The sequence below is a fragment of the Thalassophryne amazonica genome, chromosome 4, assembly GCF_902500255.1.
Source record: "Thalassophryne amazonica chromosome 4, fThaAma1.1, whole genome shotgun sequence".
Lineage (NCBI taxonomy): Eukaryota > Metazoa > Chordata > Actinopteri > Batrachoidiformes > Batrachoididae > Thalassophryne > Thalassophryne amazonica.
This window is the reverse complement of record NC_047106.1, coordinates 121,609,700-121,624,938: the sequence shown is the minus strand read 5'-3', so window position 1 is coordinate 121,624,938 and position 15,239 is coordinate 121,609,700. Positions and strand designations below refer to the sequence as shown.

The 15,239-nt window shown below is 40.2% G+C and overlaps 1 long non-coding RNA gene across 1 annotated transcript; it reads left to right on the top strand.

The window, feature by feature from the left end:
• Window positions 1-230: 230 nt before the first annotated feature.
• On the top strand, window positions 231-14,719 carry LOC117509275. The gene is made up of 3 exons (XR_004560350.1): window positions 231-241; window positions 2,817-2,821; window positions 14,581-14,719. It is a non-coding gene; the product is annotated as an uncharacterized LOC117509275 (long non-coding RNA).
• Window positions 14,720-15,239: the final 520 nt, after the last annotated feature.

The window sequence follows — 15,239 nt, the reverse complement described above, 5'->3', positions numbered from 1 at the left end:
TTCATGATGAAGTGGTGCAGAGGATGGTTTTTACTAAAAAGAAGACCTGAAACTCAGCTACAATTTTCCAGAAGATACATCTAAGCCTAGATTTGACATTTTGGTGAAAGAAAATCCTCCTCTGTCCCACTTCATCATGAAGCTGTATAACTGGTGATACAAAGATGCAAAACATGCGCTATGCACAGTTTCCTCCAGTCACAGCAACAGAAGCCTGTAACTTATTCCAGGTTGTCTGAGTGTCTTGGTGGCATACCTCACTCTTCTTCTTACACAGTAACTCAGTTTCAGCCCAGTCTCACATTTTTGTTTTGTGCTCCCATGATGAAATGAGTCAAATTTTCGTGAAGTTATAGTTATAGAATTTTTATATTGAGAAGCCTGATTTACTTTTGTATTGTGAAATGCATAAACAAATTAAAATGTGTGAAATACCAAGGGGCTGAATACTTTTGCAAGCCACTGTATAACAGATATGTGTTATATATTCACTTTGTACATTGTAAGAGATTACATTGATGTAGTTATTCTATCTGGATTAATTTGATTTATAAATCAAAACCATAAGTCAAACCTGCTTTTCTTTTCAAGATGTCTGTCTCATGACTGGACCACTGTATGCTGTCAAGGTAAATGACACGTCCCTACTGCAGTGGGCAGGACACACAAAGATATAAGTGCTGAGTCATTGGTTGTGCCTGGGTTTGTGACTGCCTTTGATTCTGTCAGAAGCTTTGGTGGTGTTTAAACTCAAAATCAGCTTTGTTATGTGTCGGACGCGGTCAGAGCACTGACCCAGCGTTTGACAGGACCCAGCATGAAATAAGCAGAGCACGGTTCAAAAGATAACAGAATTTAATAATCATAATAAGTGCAGTGATAAACAACCAAAAATGTCCGCGGTCTGGTGAGGTGAAAACACGGCTCGCTCTCAGCAGCGCAAACGGTCCGGAGCCACAGCAGTTCGAACCCAGGGACCCCGCCAACACCCCCCCCCCCCCAGGTGGCCGCGACAAACCGAGTCTGTGAAGAAAGAAAACATGAGGTGAGTCCAACACTCTCCACCCATAGAGACACAGCTCAAAAGGGTGCACACAATCAGCAAACACTTCCTGGCTTAAATATATATCAGCTTCTCACCCTGCAGGCACGGAACAACTCAGTTCAAATCTCCACTGCAGCAGAAGCTGATTAGACAATTAGCATAACGTGACAGCTCACTAACACAAGGTGTGAGGGACACCAAATCCACTGTCATTACTTCATAAAAGTCACCAAAACCAAATTACCTCAGGAAGTGTGCTGAAGAGCGTGAGACCTCACCCAATCCTCCTTCACAGACTGTGGCGTCAAACCTGGAGCGGTCTCTGCGTCCGTAATGGTGAGATTGTTCTCCTGACGTCGATCTCACACGTCTGCTCACAAGGTCGAGTCTCTGGCAATCACACACTGTGCATTCAAGGTTTAAATGCAGCAATCTCTGATCAAGACAGAATACACCACAGCTGTGAGTCCTGATGACCTGCATGTGAAAACAAGCCTCAGGTGTTCAGGGTGAGGTCCTAATGCTCAGCCACTCAGTCCTGAATGCATACCACCTGGTGGGAAAAACAGAAACCAAGCCAGCCAAACACCCCAGCACACAACAAGCTTGTTAGTAGCTGAGAGTGTATGGGAGACAAAACTGAAAGTTATCGGATAGTGGTTAGCTGTAGCTTCCGATCATTTTTTTGGCAGTTTATCGGTTTAGTGTGATCAAAGATAACTTTTCAGTTAGCTGATTAATGGTCATTAAAGCTAACTTTTTGTTTAGCTGTGCCCCCCCATGGCTGCAGAGCTGGTGGGCCTCTACAGGAGCCTGCAAATGGGGGCAGGTGCCAAGGCAGTGGAAGACCCTCATGCATTGTGCCAGTGCCCAAGTTTGGGAGGCCGTCAGGGGTCAAAGACTACAGACCAGTGGCCCTGACGTCAGTAGATATGAAGACCCTTGAGAGGCTCCTCCTTCGGCTTGTAGACCTACACAAGGCTGGAATGGGCTACAAGACAACTACAGCAAGCAGCTTGGGGAGAAGGCCAACAACTGTGGTGCAATTCTTAGAAAATGGACAGAAGACATGATGACTGTCAGTCTTCCCCGGTTTGGGCTCATGCAAGATCTACCTAGGGGGTAAGGATGATTCTGAGAAAGTCCAGAACAACATAGGAGGACCTGGTCAATGACATGAAGAGATGCTGGGACCACAGTCACAAAGATTACATTAGTACCCACATGATGCAGGGCAGCAAGGTCACCCTGCTCATGCCAGCACATGTCCAGACCCTTTTGAAGTTCACCAGTGACCATCTGGATGGATCCAGAGGAGGCATGGGAGAGAGGTCATGTGGTCAGATGAGACCACAATAGAGCTTTTTGCAACAACTCCACTCGCCACTTTGAAGGATGAGAACAACCCCGAGAACACTGTCCCAACTGTGAAGCATCATTTGTGGGGGTGCTTTTCTACAAAGGGGCCAGGACAACTGGATGGAGTCATGTATCGTGAGATTTTGGCAAACAACCACCTTCCATCAGTAAGAACACTGAAGATGGGTCGTGGCTGGGTCTTCAATGACACCAAACACACAGCCAGGACAACTAAGGAGGGGCTCCATAAGAAGCATTTCAAGATCCTGGAGTGGCCTGGCCAGTCTCCAGACCTGAACTCAATAGAAAATCTTTGGAGGGAGCTGAAATTCCAAACCTGAAAGATCTGGAGAAGATCTGTATGGAGGAGTGGACCAAAATCCCTGCTGCAGAACTACAGGAAACAGCTGAGCTAAGGTCTGTTTTTCTAGTGGATCAAATACTTATGTTGTGCAATAAAATGCAAATGAATTATTTAAAAATCATACAATGTGATTTTCAGATTTTTTTTTTTTTTTTTTTTTTAGATTCTGTCTCTCACAGTTGAAGTGTATACCTACAATAAAACTTACATACCTCTTCATTCTTTGTAGGTGGGAAAACTTGCAGTATTGACAGTGGATCAAATGCTTATTTGCCCCACTGTATGTATGTCTGCTTTTGGGCAGATGTATTTCCCCTCAGGGGGATAAAAAAAGTATCTGTCTATCTATCTATAACACCCCGCTCAGATGTGTGCACGCTGCCCTGCGGCTGCGGAATGCTTTGACTCGCAGGGACACACGGTGCTTTTGGTTTAATTGCACACTGTTCACGCAGTTCACAAGGTGAATGCGTGCCACAGACATTGCACATAAAAATATCTCCTTTGTGAACCCCAAACAAGATCTAGTGGAGGTGCACGTACAGCTCATCCGTTCCACATTCTGGACATGCTGGCAGGATTTGAAATGCCTGACCATGGCGAATGTCTCTCGAGCATGATCAGTCTGTTCCGAATACTGTTATGACACTGTGAGAATATTTAAAACACACTCAGATTGCAGTCAGACTACACACTGACTGCTGTTCGATTTTTTTTCCCATTTCGACTGTGCCACGATTGTTTTGAACATGAGCAAAAACATTCGGGGCAGCCGCACGATTGTGCCTCACGGTTAAAACTGAGATCAGAATGCTGTCCGACGGTTGCAACTGCGCTGCAACACTTCTCGAATGTGGGTTGAATTTTCATTCAGACGGGATTTGGGCTCATTCGGCTTCTAATGTGACGGGGGTATAAAGTAATTAATGTTTGAGTGTGAAACCCTGTATAAGTCACTCTGACAGCACTGTGGGTTTTGTTGCTGAAATATGTAAGTCATTTTCTCAACTGGGTACAACATTTCCAATTTCCTTCTGTCACCGTTATCACAACATTGTCATATTTGTGTATCATGTTCCAATACTCTGTAATCCCTTGTGACGAGGTCTGCAAAATGAACATTTCCTTATTTCTTCAAAGCGGCACCCAGTCAGAGCAGGGAGCACAAACTCTGCCTCGTGTACTGACATTAGATGCAAGCATTTTCATTTTTAGCTACAATATTCCTCTTCTATATGGCAGGCAGAGACAAAAAAATATTCAGGCAGAAAAACAAAATGAGATGTTTTCTATTTACATTTGATAACAGAAAAAAAAAATGTAGTCTCGGTCATGAAACAATCCTCCCAGTAGCTGTTACGTTTTTGTACTTAAGCTTCTTCCCCACTGATTCTGGGCAGTGTGACCCATTTAAAAGTCCTTTTCTGTTGTTGTGCTCGATGCCGGTAGCAATCACTGACATGTTTTTGATGGAAAACTGCAAGGAAGAATATGATTGAGAACCCTTGAAGACCAGAACAATTCATACAGTTGATAGCTTCACTTTCCTCAGGCATCTGTGCTGCTTCACCACATTATTTCTGTCTGACACCGCTGGCTGTGGGACTATGTGGTCACTGTGGCCACAGTGCTGACTGCAATCAGCTCACACATTGTGCACGCTTCCACCACAGGTGAACAAACTTTAGAATTTTGCATTAGCTTGATAATTACTACGTTTGTATTTTCATTAAGGCATGTTGTAAAGTTATAGATATTCAAATAAACCATCTTTTATTTAATCCAAAAATGTTTAGTCGTAACTACAAGTATATGTGCCAGGTGTAATACAAATTGGAGTGGAGAAAAAAAAAGAAAAAAAAAAAAGATACATTTTGACATTTGACTCCAGTAATTGACTTTTAACAAATTCAACTATGTCCAAGCAATTGCAGAACCCACCTCCATAATTGTGCCATTTCAGGGACATCAGAGTTGGTGGTGGGGGGGTCATAATTTTTACCTCTGCCAAAACAAATCCTTGAAGGAGAGGAGGACGGGGATGTGCCACTCCCCTGTAAGATGAACACGGCCTTTACCTTTCCAAGGCCGGTCTGGTACCAGCTCCAGAAAGGCATTGGATACTGGGTGATGGTCTAGTGGTTAACCCCTTAAGCCCTAGAGCCTATTTCACCAAAATCACATACCCATACATTATGATTTATTTCTCAGCTTGTACAAGGTTAAAAATGAAAAAGTTTGGATCAGCTAAAAGACAGGTCCTAGGAGATGTTGTGGATGCAAAAAAAAAAATTGAAAGTAAATAATACTTGGTAGGAGTAAATTAGTTTTGTTTGTTTTTTTTTTCCCAAAAAATGAATTCCGATTAATGTCTTTATTTGTTTGGCGTTTCAGCTGTGGTGAGTTGATATGTGATTGAAGTGGATGCTTTTGTAGAGGAGACTTCGCTTGACATTTTGTTGTATAATAAGTGTATGTTGGTGTCAGCATTGGTTAGTTATGAGTGTTCAAAGGTTCCAAAACAGGGCAAGTCCCCAAATTTGGGGACTCTAGGGTTTAAGAGGTTAAAGTGTTGGGCTTGAGACCAGAGGATCCTTGGTTCAAATCCCAGCCTGACCAGAAACTCACTAAGGGCCCTTGGGCAAGGCCCTTAATCCCCTAGTTGCTCCTGGTGTGTAGTGAGCACCTTGGCATTATTTGTAAAGTGCTTGGAGCATCTGTTGCAGATGGAAAAGTGCTATATAAATGCAATCCATTTACCATTTATTTACCATTTTAAGGACAGTTGTGGGATCAAGCGACACGCACACAGGAAGTTTGGTCAAAACTGGCCCAAGAACCTCAGAGCAGAAGCCAAACAAAACACACACACAAATAAAGACACATTTCTCAAATTATAGCATGATAACAGCAAATATATTGTAATGACATATTTATAATGCAATAGTTAATGTCATTTTAAGTTGAAGTCATGGTAATCATAAAAGTTATTGTTTAGTGCATAGACAAAAACATAAATAAAAAAATACATGTGTCTATGTAGCCAATTTTGTTAAATATTTCCCAAAATGTTGAGCTAAATCACAAGATGATTTGACAGATTTGCCTACATTTTGTTTCAGCACATTTACACCTGTGAGTTCATAGGGTCAAACACTATCCAACTGCAACACAATCATGAAAATGCATATAAATGCTTGGTGGAAATGGAAAGTTTTGCTTTTGTTTTGGCACTATAGGCCAGTCAGAAACTGATTTGGACAGAAAATGTGAATTTTTGTAAGTTTTAAAGGTGGTCCAATTTGTATTTTTAATTAATGGACCCTAGCTACCATAGGCATTTGCTTCGTTGTCAATATGTTTTCCCTGTCTTAGGAAGAGGAAAACAGCATAAAAATAGGCTAAAAACTAGGGATGTCCTGATCCAATCTAATCCAATCAGCATCAGGTGGATAGGTTTTGATTGATTTGGTTTTGAACATCATCAAAAACATTTGTGCTCATTACATTTCACTTTGAAAGTTTTGTGTCAGAAATTGTTGGCTGTTGATTCAGTACAGACCCACAGTGTGCACTGTAAAAGCAATTCATTCATTCATTTTCTACCACATGTCTGGGTGGCAGTAGATCAAGCAGCTCCACCCACACTTCCCTTTCCTCACAGTGTGCATTTTAAAAGCAATTTAAGACTCTTTAAATGTGCAACAGGGTAATTTTATTCACACAGATCAACGATCTCACCGTGTAAGATAAGCATGGTTTAAATACATACCATCTATTTAACACCTATTTACTAAGACAGTACAGCAGCATAGTCAAAGAGGGGAGTCAAAAGTACCTCCATTAGAGAAAAGGTATAGTTTTTCATAGTGTTTTGTTTATCATACAACAATTTGTACATTCTTTGAGTCTCTCCCTTTTTAAATTGGGGCTGCCACAGCAGATCCAGTATGGCTCTCCATGTTGATTTGACATCATTCAGTCACTATTACTCTGAGTGCCCTAGTTTTACTACTACAGTCCTGAACTTACACTAATCAATTCCAGTTGAATTGATAAGATCTATAAGCAAATCTGTTTACTGAATTAAAGTAAATAAATAGATCAATAAATCATAAGCAGCTTGCATTGAAGGTGTTTTTTGTTTTCTTAATGCATAGGAGATCTAATGGATCAGATATACAGGAAGTAGCACAAGTGATAAATACAGAGTTGGAAAAAGTTAAACATTGGTTTGATATAAACAGATTGTCACTAAATATTAATAAGACAAATTTCATATTGTTTAATGATAGAGCGAAAGAAAATAATGTGTCATTACAAATAGATGGAATGGATATACAAAGGGTAAAAGAAATGAAATTTTTAGGAGTCATGATTGATGAAGATCTTACATGGAAGTCACACATAAATGACATAAAAGGAAAAATAGCGAAAGCCATTGCTGTTTTGCATAAAGTAAAATATTCATTAAATAGTTATGGTTTATTAACATTGTACAATTCATTGATTGTCCCATATTTAACTTACTGTGTAGAAATCTGGGGATCAACATATACAACCTATATACAACCTTTATTTATTTTGCAGAAAAGAGCTTTAAAAGTGATTAGTAACAGTGGTTTTAGAGATCCATCTAATCCATTGTTTATTAAGTATAGGGTACTTAAATTTCATGATTTAGTTGATTTGAAAATATTACAAACGATGTACCAAGTTAATAATAATACTTTACCAACAAACATTCAAAATATGTTTGAAAAAAGAGTAAGTAGTTATAAATTGAAAGGAATAGAAGTCTTTAAAAAACCAAGATTTAGAACCAAAGTAAAGGAAAGGAGTATTGCAGTAAATGGTGTCAAATTATGGAACAATCTTAATAAAGAAATTAAAGAATTAAGGTTGCTTAAATTATTTAAAAAACATATTAAATTAGATGTATTAAGTAAGTATGAAACTATGAAGTAAGTCAGTGGGCTGCAAGAAAGTCAAAAAAAAAAAAAAAAGTAAACTGTTAATAATGTTTGGAGTGTCTTAAGTTTAAATGTAACCTGTCAGTGATGTAATCTATTAATTAATGGTCATAATTATGAAATGGGTCAGTGGTATGTGACAAGTTAAAGAAATGCAATCTGTTAAATAATGTTGACTATGATGCTGTATATTGAAAGATTGTATTGTTAAAAGGGGCAGAAATCATAAGACTTGTTCTTTCTGCTCCTTTTCATTCTGGTATTGTGGTGCTTTTGTTTTTTGCTTTTCTGTTTTTCTTTTAAATGAATGAAATAAATATTAAATAGAAAGAAAAAAAGAAGTGACTAGCATACAGAGTACAATGAATTGATTTTAATGTACTTTCATTCTGCTCTCTGCTAGTGTGACATCAAGGAAAATACAAGTATCAAATCAATACTGTGTCAGCAGATATTCAGTGTTAGATGACTTGAATTGGATCTGGGCAAAAAAAAAAAAAAGAAAGAAAGAAAGAAAGAAAGAAAGACAGAAAAGAAAAAAAAGATTAGACCATCCCTACTAAAAGTCAGAGTTATTTTTTGTCTTGTTCAAAGGCACAATGAGGTAAAAAGACCAGGAATTGAAACCAGGTCTACTACATATTGCTTGTCTGTCTCATATCTCACTGAGCAACCTGCTCCCCTTACAATTGTGGACATCTAGTAATTCCAAGCAATTACATCTGTTCATTGAAAGTTTTTTTTTTTTTTCTTCCCTCTGGACAATATCACAAAAACTATTACTTGTTAAGTCATGTCTGGGAGCAGCTAGCATTGTGCACCATCACATTCACCACACCATGGACCTGGATGGCAACTACCCTGGCACATAGGCAATTATTCCCACCTCTCAAAAGTGGCTTACTATGTGCGGCATATAGACAGACAGACAGACAGACAGACAGACAGACAGACAGACAGACAGACAGATAGATAGATAGATAGATAGATAGATAGATAGATAGATAGATAGATAGATAGATAGATAGATAGATAGATAGATAGATAGATAGATAGATAGATAGATAGATAGATAGATAGATAGATAGATAGATAGATAGATGTAAAATGATAAATGGACTGCATTTATATAGCGCTTTTCGATCTGCATCAGATGCTCAAAGCACTTTACAAAAATGCCTCCCATTCACCTTGATGTCAGGGTGCTGCCATACAAGGCGCTCACTGCACAACTGGAGCAACTAGGGGATTAAGGACCTTGCCCAAGGGCCTTTAGTGACTGATTTTCCAGTCAGGCTGAGATTTGAACCAAGGATCCTCAAGCCCAACACTTAACCACTAGACCATCACCTCTCCTAAGGTGAGCAGTGGCAAAATGTTTTATATATATATATATATATATAATTTCAAGGCTGTACAGTAAGGTGGACAAATCCAAAAAAATCTTGTTACGATTTCAGTTGTCAAACCTATCAGACGCATGCAAAACTTTCCGAAGCATCACTAACGACATCATTCCACATGCACTGAGGCTGCATAGCTGTATAGAATGTGCAGCACATAGGCTTTTCAAATCTGAAAGCTGCAGATGGAGCTCGTATTTGTGTGGAAACAAGGAGTGAAGAACTTGGAACAGCTTTGCTGCTGGCTTGAGAAGATGAATCTGTTTTATCCAGCAAACAAAACCCTTGCTGTATACGAAGTGAGACACGATGTGCCCAGACACCCTATGCGTTTGGGTCCCACTATTCATCACTTCAAACACGTCTTCAGCTCCCTGCCAATACTGCGCCTCGTCCTCAGTGTGGCTCGACAACTGCCAGCGGTGCTCCGAGCCCGCGAGCCACAGCCACTGATTTACTATCCAACCGTATTTTGTCTCACTTCGGTGCACACCGTGAGCCCCACTGTTGCCCTGTCAGAAGCTGCTTCACCATATTTGTAATTCTCTGTAAAGAAATAGCAGCGAGGTCATATCTCCACAGCATTCATCACAGGAAACTAATCTGGCTGTGTCTCGACTCTGCCTCCACAGAAATGAGTAAGATAAGTGTGATGAGGCAGAACCAACAGAAAATATATTTTACACACAGCTGATCAGATAAAGTGCTGTGATTATTCACTGCGGATGTTCGTTGTGTTATTTATGTCATTGTTGGGCCTTTTGAAACTTCAAGAGACACAATATTCATTTAAAATTGGACTGTAGCACAGAGCGGAAGGTAAACACACAAACCATAAGTGTGAAAATGACAGTAAAAAGTCATATGTGGGTCATGGGTGTTCATCTTCTAAAACTTATTCATCTTTACACTGGGGTCCAATCAAATTCCACGTAAACTTGTTTTAAATATGTTTCACAATTTCTGGCTAATGAATCACATTTCATTTTGAAACCATATTGCAGGTTTTTTTTTTTTTTTCATATTGGACTTCCTAATATAAAAATGCAAAATGTGCCACTTGGACCTCAGGTGTACTAATTAGGGTTAAGCAGATATGCGATTCATGTGAGTATTTTGCTTGGTATTGAAAATGGGTGGCATGGTGGCTTAGTGGTTAGCACTGGTGCCTCACAGCAGGAAGGTCGTAGGATCACTTCCCACCCTTTCTGTGTGGAGTTTGCGTGTTCTCCCCGTGTCTCTGTGGGTTTCCTCCAGTTACTCCCGTTTCCTCCCACAATCAAAATCATGCTTATTAAGGGTCTTCTCCTTTCTCTGCACCTGACCAAGGCAGCATCTCTCTATCTGGAACTGGTCCCCGGGTGCCGGACTGTGGCTGCCCACTCTCCTGTTGGTTGGATTGTCTCTAACTGTAATTAGGATGGGTTAAATGCAGAGGACAAATTTCATTGTATTCATTCATTCATTCATGTATGTACAATGATGATAAAGGCTCAATTCTATATTCTATTCTAGATAATCGCGGAGCAGGCAGAATTTTTCAGCCAACCCTCATACAAAGTCATTCCAGCAGTATCCAAGGATCCTCCGAAGACAGCTGAGTGAATGTAACATACACACCTGCGACATTTTGCCTTGCCTTACCATTTTACCCTATCTTTTGGCAAGGTGGTCGTAACCCCTGGTGTGCCTGGGCCCCATGGGTCACTGGCTACCATCCAAGTCTCACACCCATGTGGTAAGACATAAATCACTCAGACCCAAAAACGTTGGACCTTCATTCTCTTGCAAAGATATTGGTATTACCAAACATCTCTGTCCAATCATGACTCCATAAGCTCTTCCCAGGAGCCTCTTGATCTGAAAGGCTGAGGACTCAGAGACATGAATGCAACTGCTGAGATAAGTCAATGTCTCTACAAGTTCAACACTTTCACTGTATACAGAAACATCTCTGATGACCAAGTCCAGGGGGTCATTAAAAGGGTGGGCCTGTATCCATGAAGCAGCCTAAGGCTGAAAATAGCTCCTAGTGATGTTACTCTAAGAAAAATCTTAGAATTTTTTGAATTCTTACACATTTCTTAGAATTTGCCCTAAGATGAAAGTTGTCTGCAAAGCACCTTAGGCCTTAAGAGGGCTCCTAAGGTGCCAAAATGGTAAGAGTAGTGAGGAGGACTTTTAAGAAGCCTAAGAGTGTCTTATGAGAATAGGCACTGTGCGAAATTTGCAGACGAAACTGTTATAGTGAGTCTTTTTGTTATAAAAGTTAATGTTGTTAATGCTCTGTCAAATATATTTACCATTATAACTGTCTTAGTAATTGATTGAACAATGCCATGGAAGAGGAAGTGTACAAAGGGCACAGATAAGGTTGATGAGGCGAGACATTCGTTCATCAGTGCATGATGAATGACCAGGAATGAACTTTGAGACTGACTGTCTTATACTATCAAATTATTTCATTCAGTGGACTTTGGCATATCTTGGGACTGTATATAAGTGGCATGAAAACTGAATGTATTTGAATTTGTCTTTAGGCCTGTACTCTGTATGACACCTACCTTTAAAGCTTTAAATAGCAAAAGATCTTAGAAACTGAAACCTGTTTCCTATGGTGTCTCATTTGTTGTCTGTGTCAGAGAGTTTTTGGTAATCTTTTCCTAACACTTTTGAATAATTATGAGGAGGAGCATGGCCCTGTAGTTGATGATTTTATTGTTTGGTGTGAGAACTTTTTATCTGTCCATTAATGTTTCTAAGTCCATTAATGTTTCTAAGACAAAGGCCATGATATTGATTTCCGTATTGATTTCCGTAGATACAGCACTCAGCCACATGGGGTGTGCAGCCAGTACATTCTGAATGCCGGTCCCAAGCCTGGATAAATGAGGAGGGTTGCGTCAGGAAAGGCATCCAGCATAAAACAAGCCAACCCAGCCATGCAGACTAAAAATCGGATTTCCATACCAGATTGGACAAGGCCAGGGTGAACAATGTCTGCCCCCAGTGCTGTTGACCAACAGGGTGCAAGTACAAATTGGGCTACTGCTGGGTGAAGAAGGAGAAGAGGAGGAGAACATGTCCAAAGACAGCGATAGAAGAGGAAAACTAGAAGGGTGGGAATGAGAGTAGGGACTTTGAATGTTGGTAGTATGACTGATAATGGGAGAGAGCTGGTCGATATGATAGAGAGGAGAAAAGTAGACATATTGTGCATGCAAGAGACCAAGTGGAAGGGAAGTAAGAGCAGGAGCATTGGTGGTGGGTTCAAGTTGTTGTACCATGGTGAGGATAGGAAGAGAAATGGTGCTGGGGTCATTTAAAGGAAGAGTATGTTAAGAGTATGTTGGAGGTTAATCAAGTGTCTGATGGTGATGAGTCTGAAGTTGGAGGGGTGATGATGAATATCATCAGTACATATGCCCCACAGGTAGGTTGTGAGACAAAGGAGAAATAAGATTTTTGGAGTGTGTTAGATAAGGTGGTGGAGAGTGTGCCCAAGCATGAAAGAGTAGTGACAGGACCAGACTTCAATGGGCATGTTGGTCATGATGGTGAAGGGAACAGAGGTGATGAGGAAGTAATGGGTAGATATGGTATCAAGGATAGGAATGTGGAAGGGCAGATGGTAGTTGATTTTGCAAAAATGATGTAAATGGCTGTGGTGAACACCTACTTTAGGAAAAGGGAGGAGCACAGGATAACATATAAGAGTGGAGGAAGGTGCACACAGGTGGACTACATTCTTTATAAGATATGCAAGCTAAAATAAATCAGAGACTGTAAGGTGGTGACAGGAGAGAGTGTAGTTAGACAGCACAGGATGGTGGTTTGTAAGATAACTTTAGAGGTTAAGAAGAAGAAGAGAGTGAGCTCAACAAAGGATCAGATGGTAAAAGCTGAAGGAGGAAGACTGTTGTGTGAAGTTTAGTGAGCAGGTGAGAGAAGCACTGGATGGAGCGGAAGCAATTTTGGACAACTGGAAAAGTACTGCAGATGTGGTGAGGGAGACAACTAGGACAGTACTGGGTGTGACATCTGGACAGTGGAAGGAAGACAAGGAGACTTGGTGGTGGAACAAAGATGTCCAGGAAAGCATAAAGAGGAAGAGGTTGGCAAAACAGTTTTGGGATAGTCAAAGAGATGAATAAAGTAGACAACACTACAAGGAGATGCGGCGTAAGCCAAAAATTGAAGTGGCAAAAGCTAAGAAAAAGGCATATTGTGAGCTGTACAAGGAGTTGAGTAGTAAGGAAGGAGAAAAGGACTTCAATTGGCCAGACAAAGAGACACAGCTGGAAAGGGTGTGCAATGGGTTAGGGTGGTAAAAGATGCACATGGTAATGTGCTGACAAATGAGGAGTGTGTGTTCAGAAGGTGGAGGGAATATTTTGAGGAGCTGATGAATGAAGAAAATGAGAGAGCAACAAGGCTGGATGATGTGGTGAGAGTAAGTCAGGAAGTACAAAAGATTAGTAAGGAAGAAGTGAGGGCAGCTATGAAGAGTGGAAAGGCAGTTGGCCCAGATGACAGTGGAGGCATGGAAATGTCTAGGAGAGATGGCAGTGGAGTTTCTAACCAGATTGTTTAATAAAATCTTGAAAAGTGAAAGGATGTTTGAGGAGTGGATACAAAGTGTGCTGGTTCCTATTTTTAAGAACAAGGGTGATGTGCAGAGCTGCAATAACTACAGAGGCATAAAATTGATCAGCCACAACATGAAGTTATGGGAAAGAGTGATAGAAACTAGGCTTAGAAAACAGATGGTGATCTGTGAGCAGCAATATGGTTTCATGCCGAGAAAGAGCATTACAGATGCAATGTTTGCTCTGAGCATACTGTTGGAGAAGTACAGAGAAGGACAGAAAGAGTTGCATTGTGTGTTTGTGGATTTAGAGAAATCTTATGACAGGGTGCCAAGAGAAGAGTTGTGGTATTACATGAAGAAGTCTGGAGTGGCAGAGAAGTATGTTAGATAGTGCAGGACATGTACAAGAATAGTGTGACAGCGGTGAGATGCGTAGTAGGAATGACAGACTCATTCAAGGTGGAGGTGGGATTACACCAAGGATCAGCTCTGAGTCCTTTCTTGTTTGCAGTTGTGTTGGACAGGTTGACGGATGAGATCAGACAGAAGTCTCCATGGACTATGATGTTTGCAGATGACACTGTGATCTGTAGTGAGAGTAGAGAGCAAGTTGAGTCTAGTCTGCAGAGGTGGAGATATGCTCTGGAGAGAAGTGGAATGAAAGTCAGAAGCAAGACTGAATACATGTGTGTGAATGAGAGGGAGCCCAATGGAATAGTGCAGTTACAAGGAGTAGAAGTGGATGAGTTTAAAAACTTGGAGTCAACTGTTCAGAGTAATGGAGTGTGGTAGAGAGATAAAGAGGAGAGTACACACAGGGTGGAATGGGTGGAGAAAGGTGGCAGGAGTGATTTGTGACCAAAGAATATCAGCAAGAGTGAAGGGAAAGTTTACAAGACATTAGTGAGACCAGCTATGTTGTACGGCTTAGAGATCGTGGCACTAAGAAAAAGACAAGAGACAGAGGTGAAGATGTTGAGATTCCTTTTGTGCAACAAGTTGTGAAAGTGTGTTTGACACACTTGTGTGTGACACAGCTTGAAAATGTTTGAACTTACCTATTCACATGCCAAATATCTATATATTAAAAGCGTGCGTGTGGGAGGTAATTTAGTATGTTCATTGTGAGTACATAATATAATTGTAAATACTTTAAAAATATATGCATGACACAAGAAAGTGAAAACGTATTTCCACTGTTTCATTTAAAATTAAATGTCATAATAGATGTAATAATAAAAGAAAACAATATTAATACCAATACCAGTAATAATAATAATATGATTATATTAATAGCGTGTATACAATAACAAGCGCCTAAACAATGTATAATTCATTCAGGCAGTAAATTAACATAAAATAATTACATAGATCAAGCGGATACCATGTTACTGACTCATTGTCATCCTACATATGGAGAATATCTCTCCTTCCTCTCTGTCTTTCTGCTGTTTTCTCTGTCTCGTACAATCATTAGTATATAAAATTAAAAAAGGCAATGGTG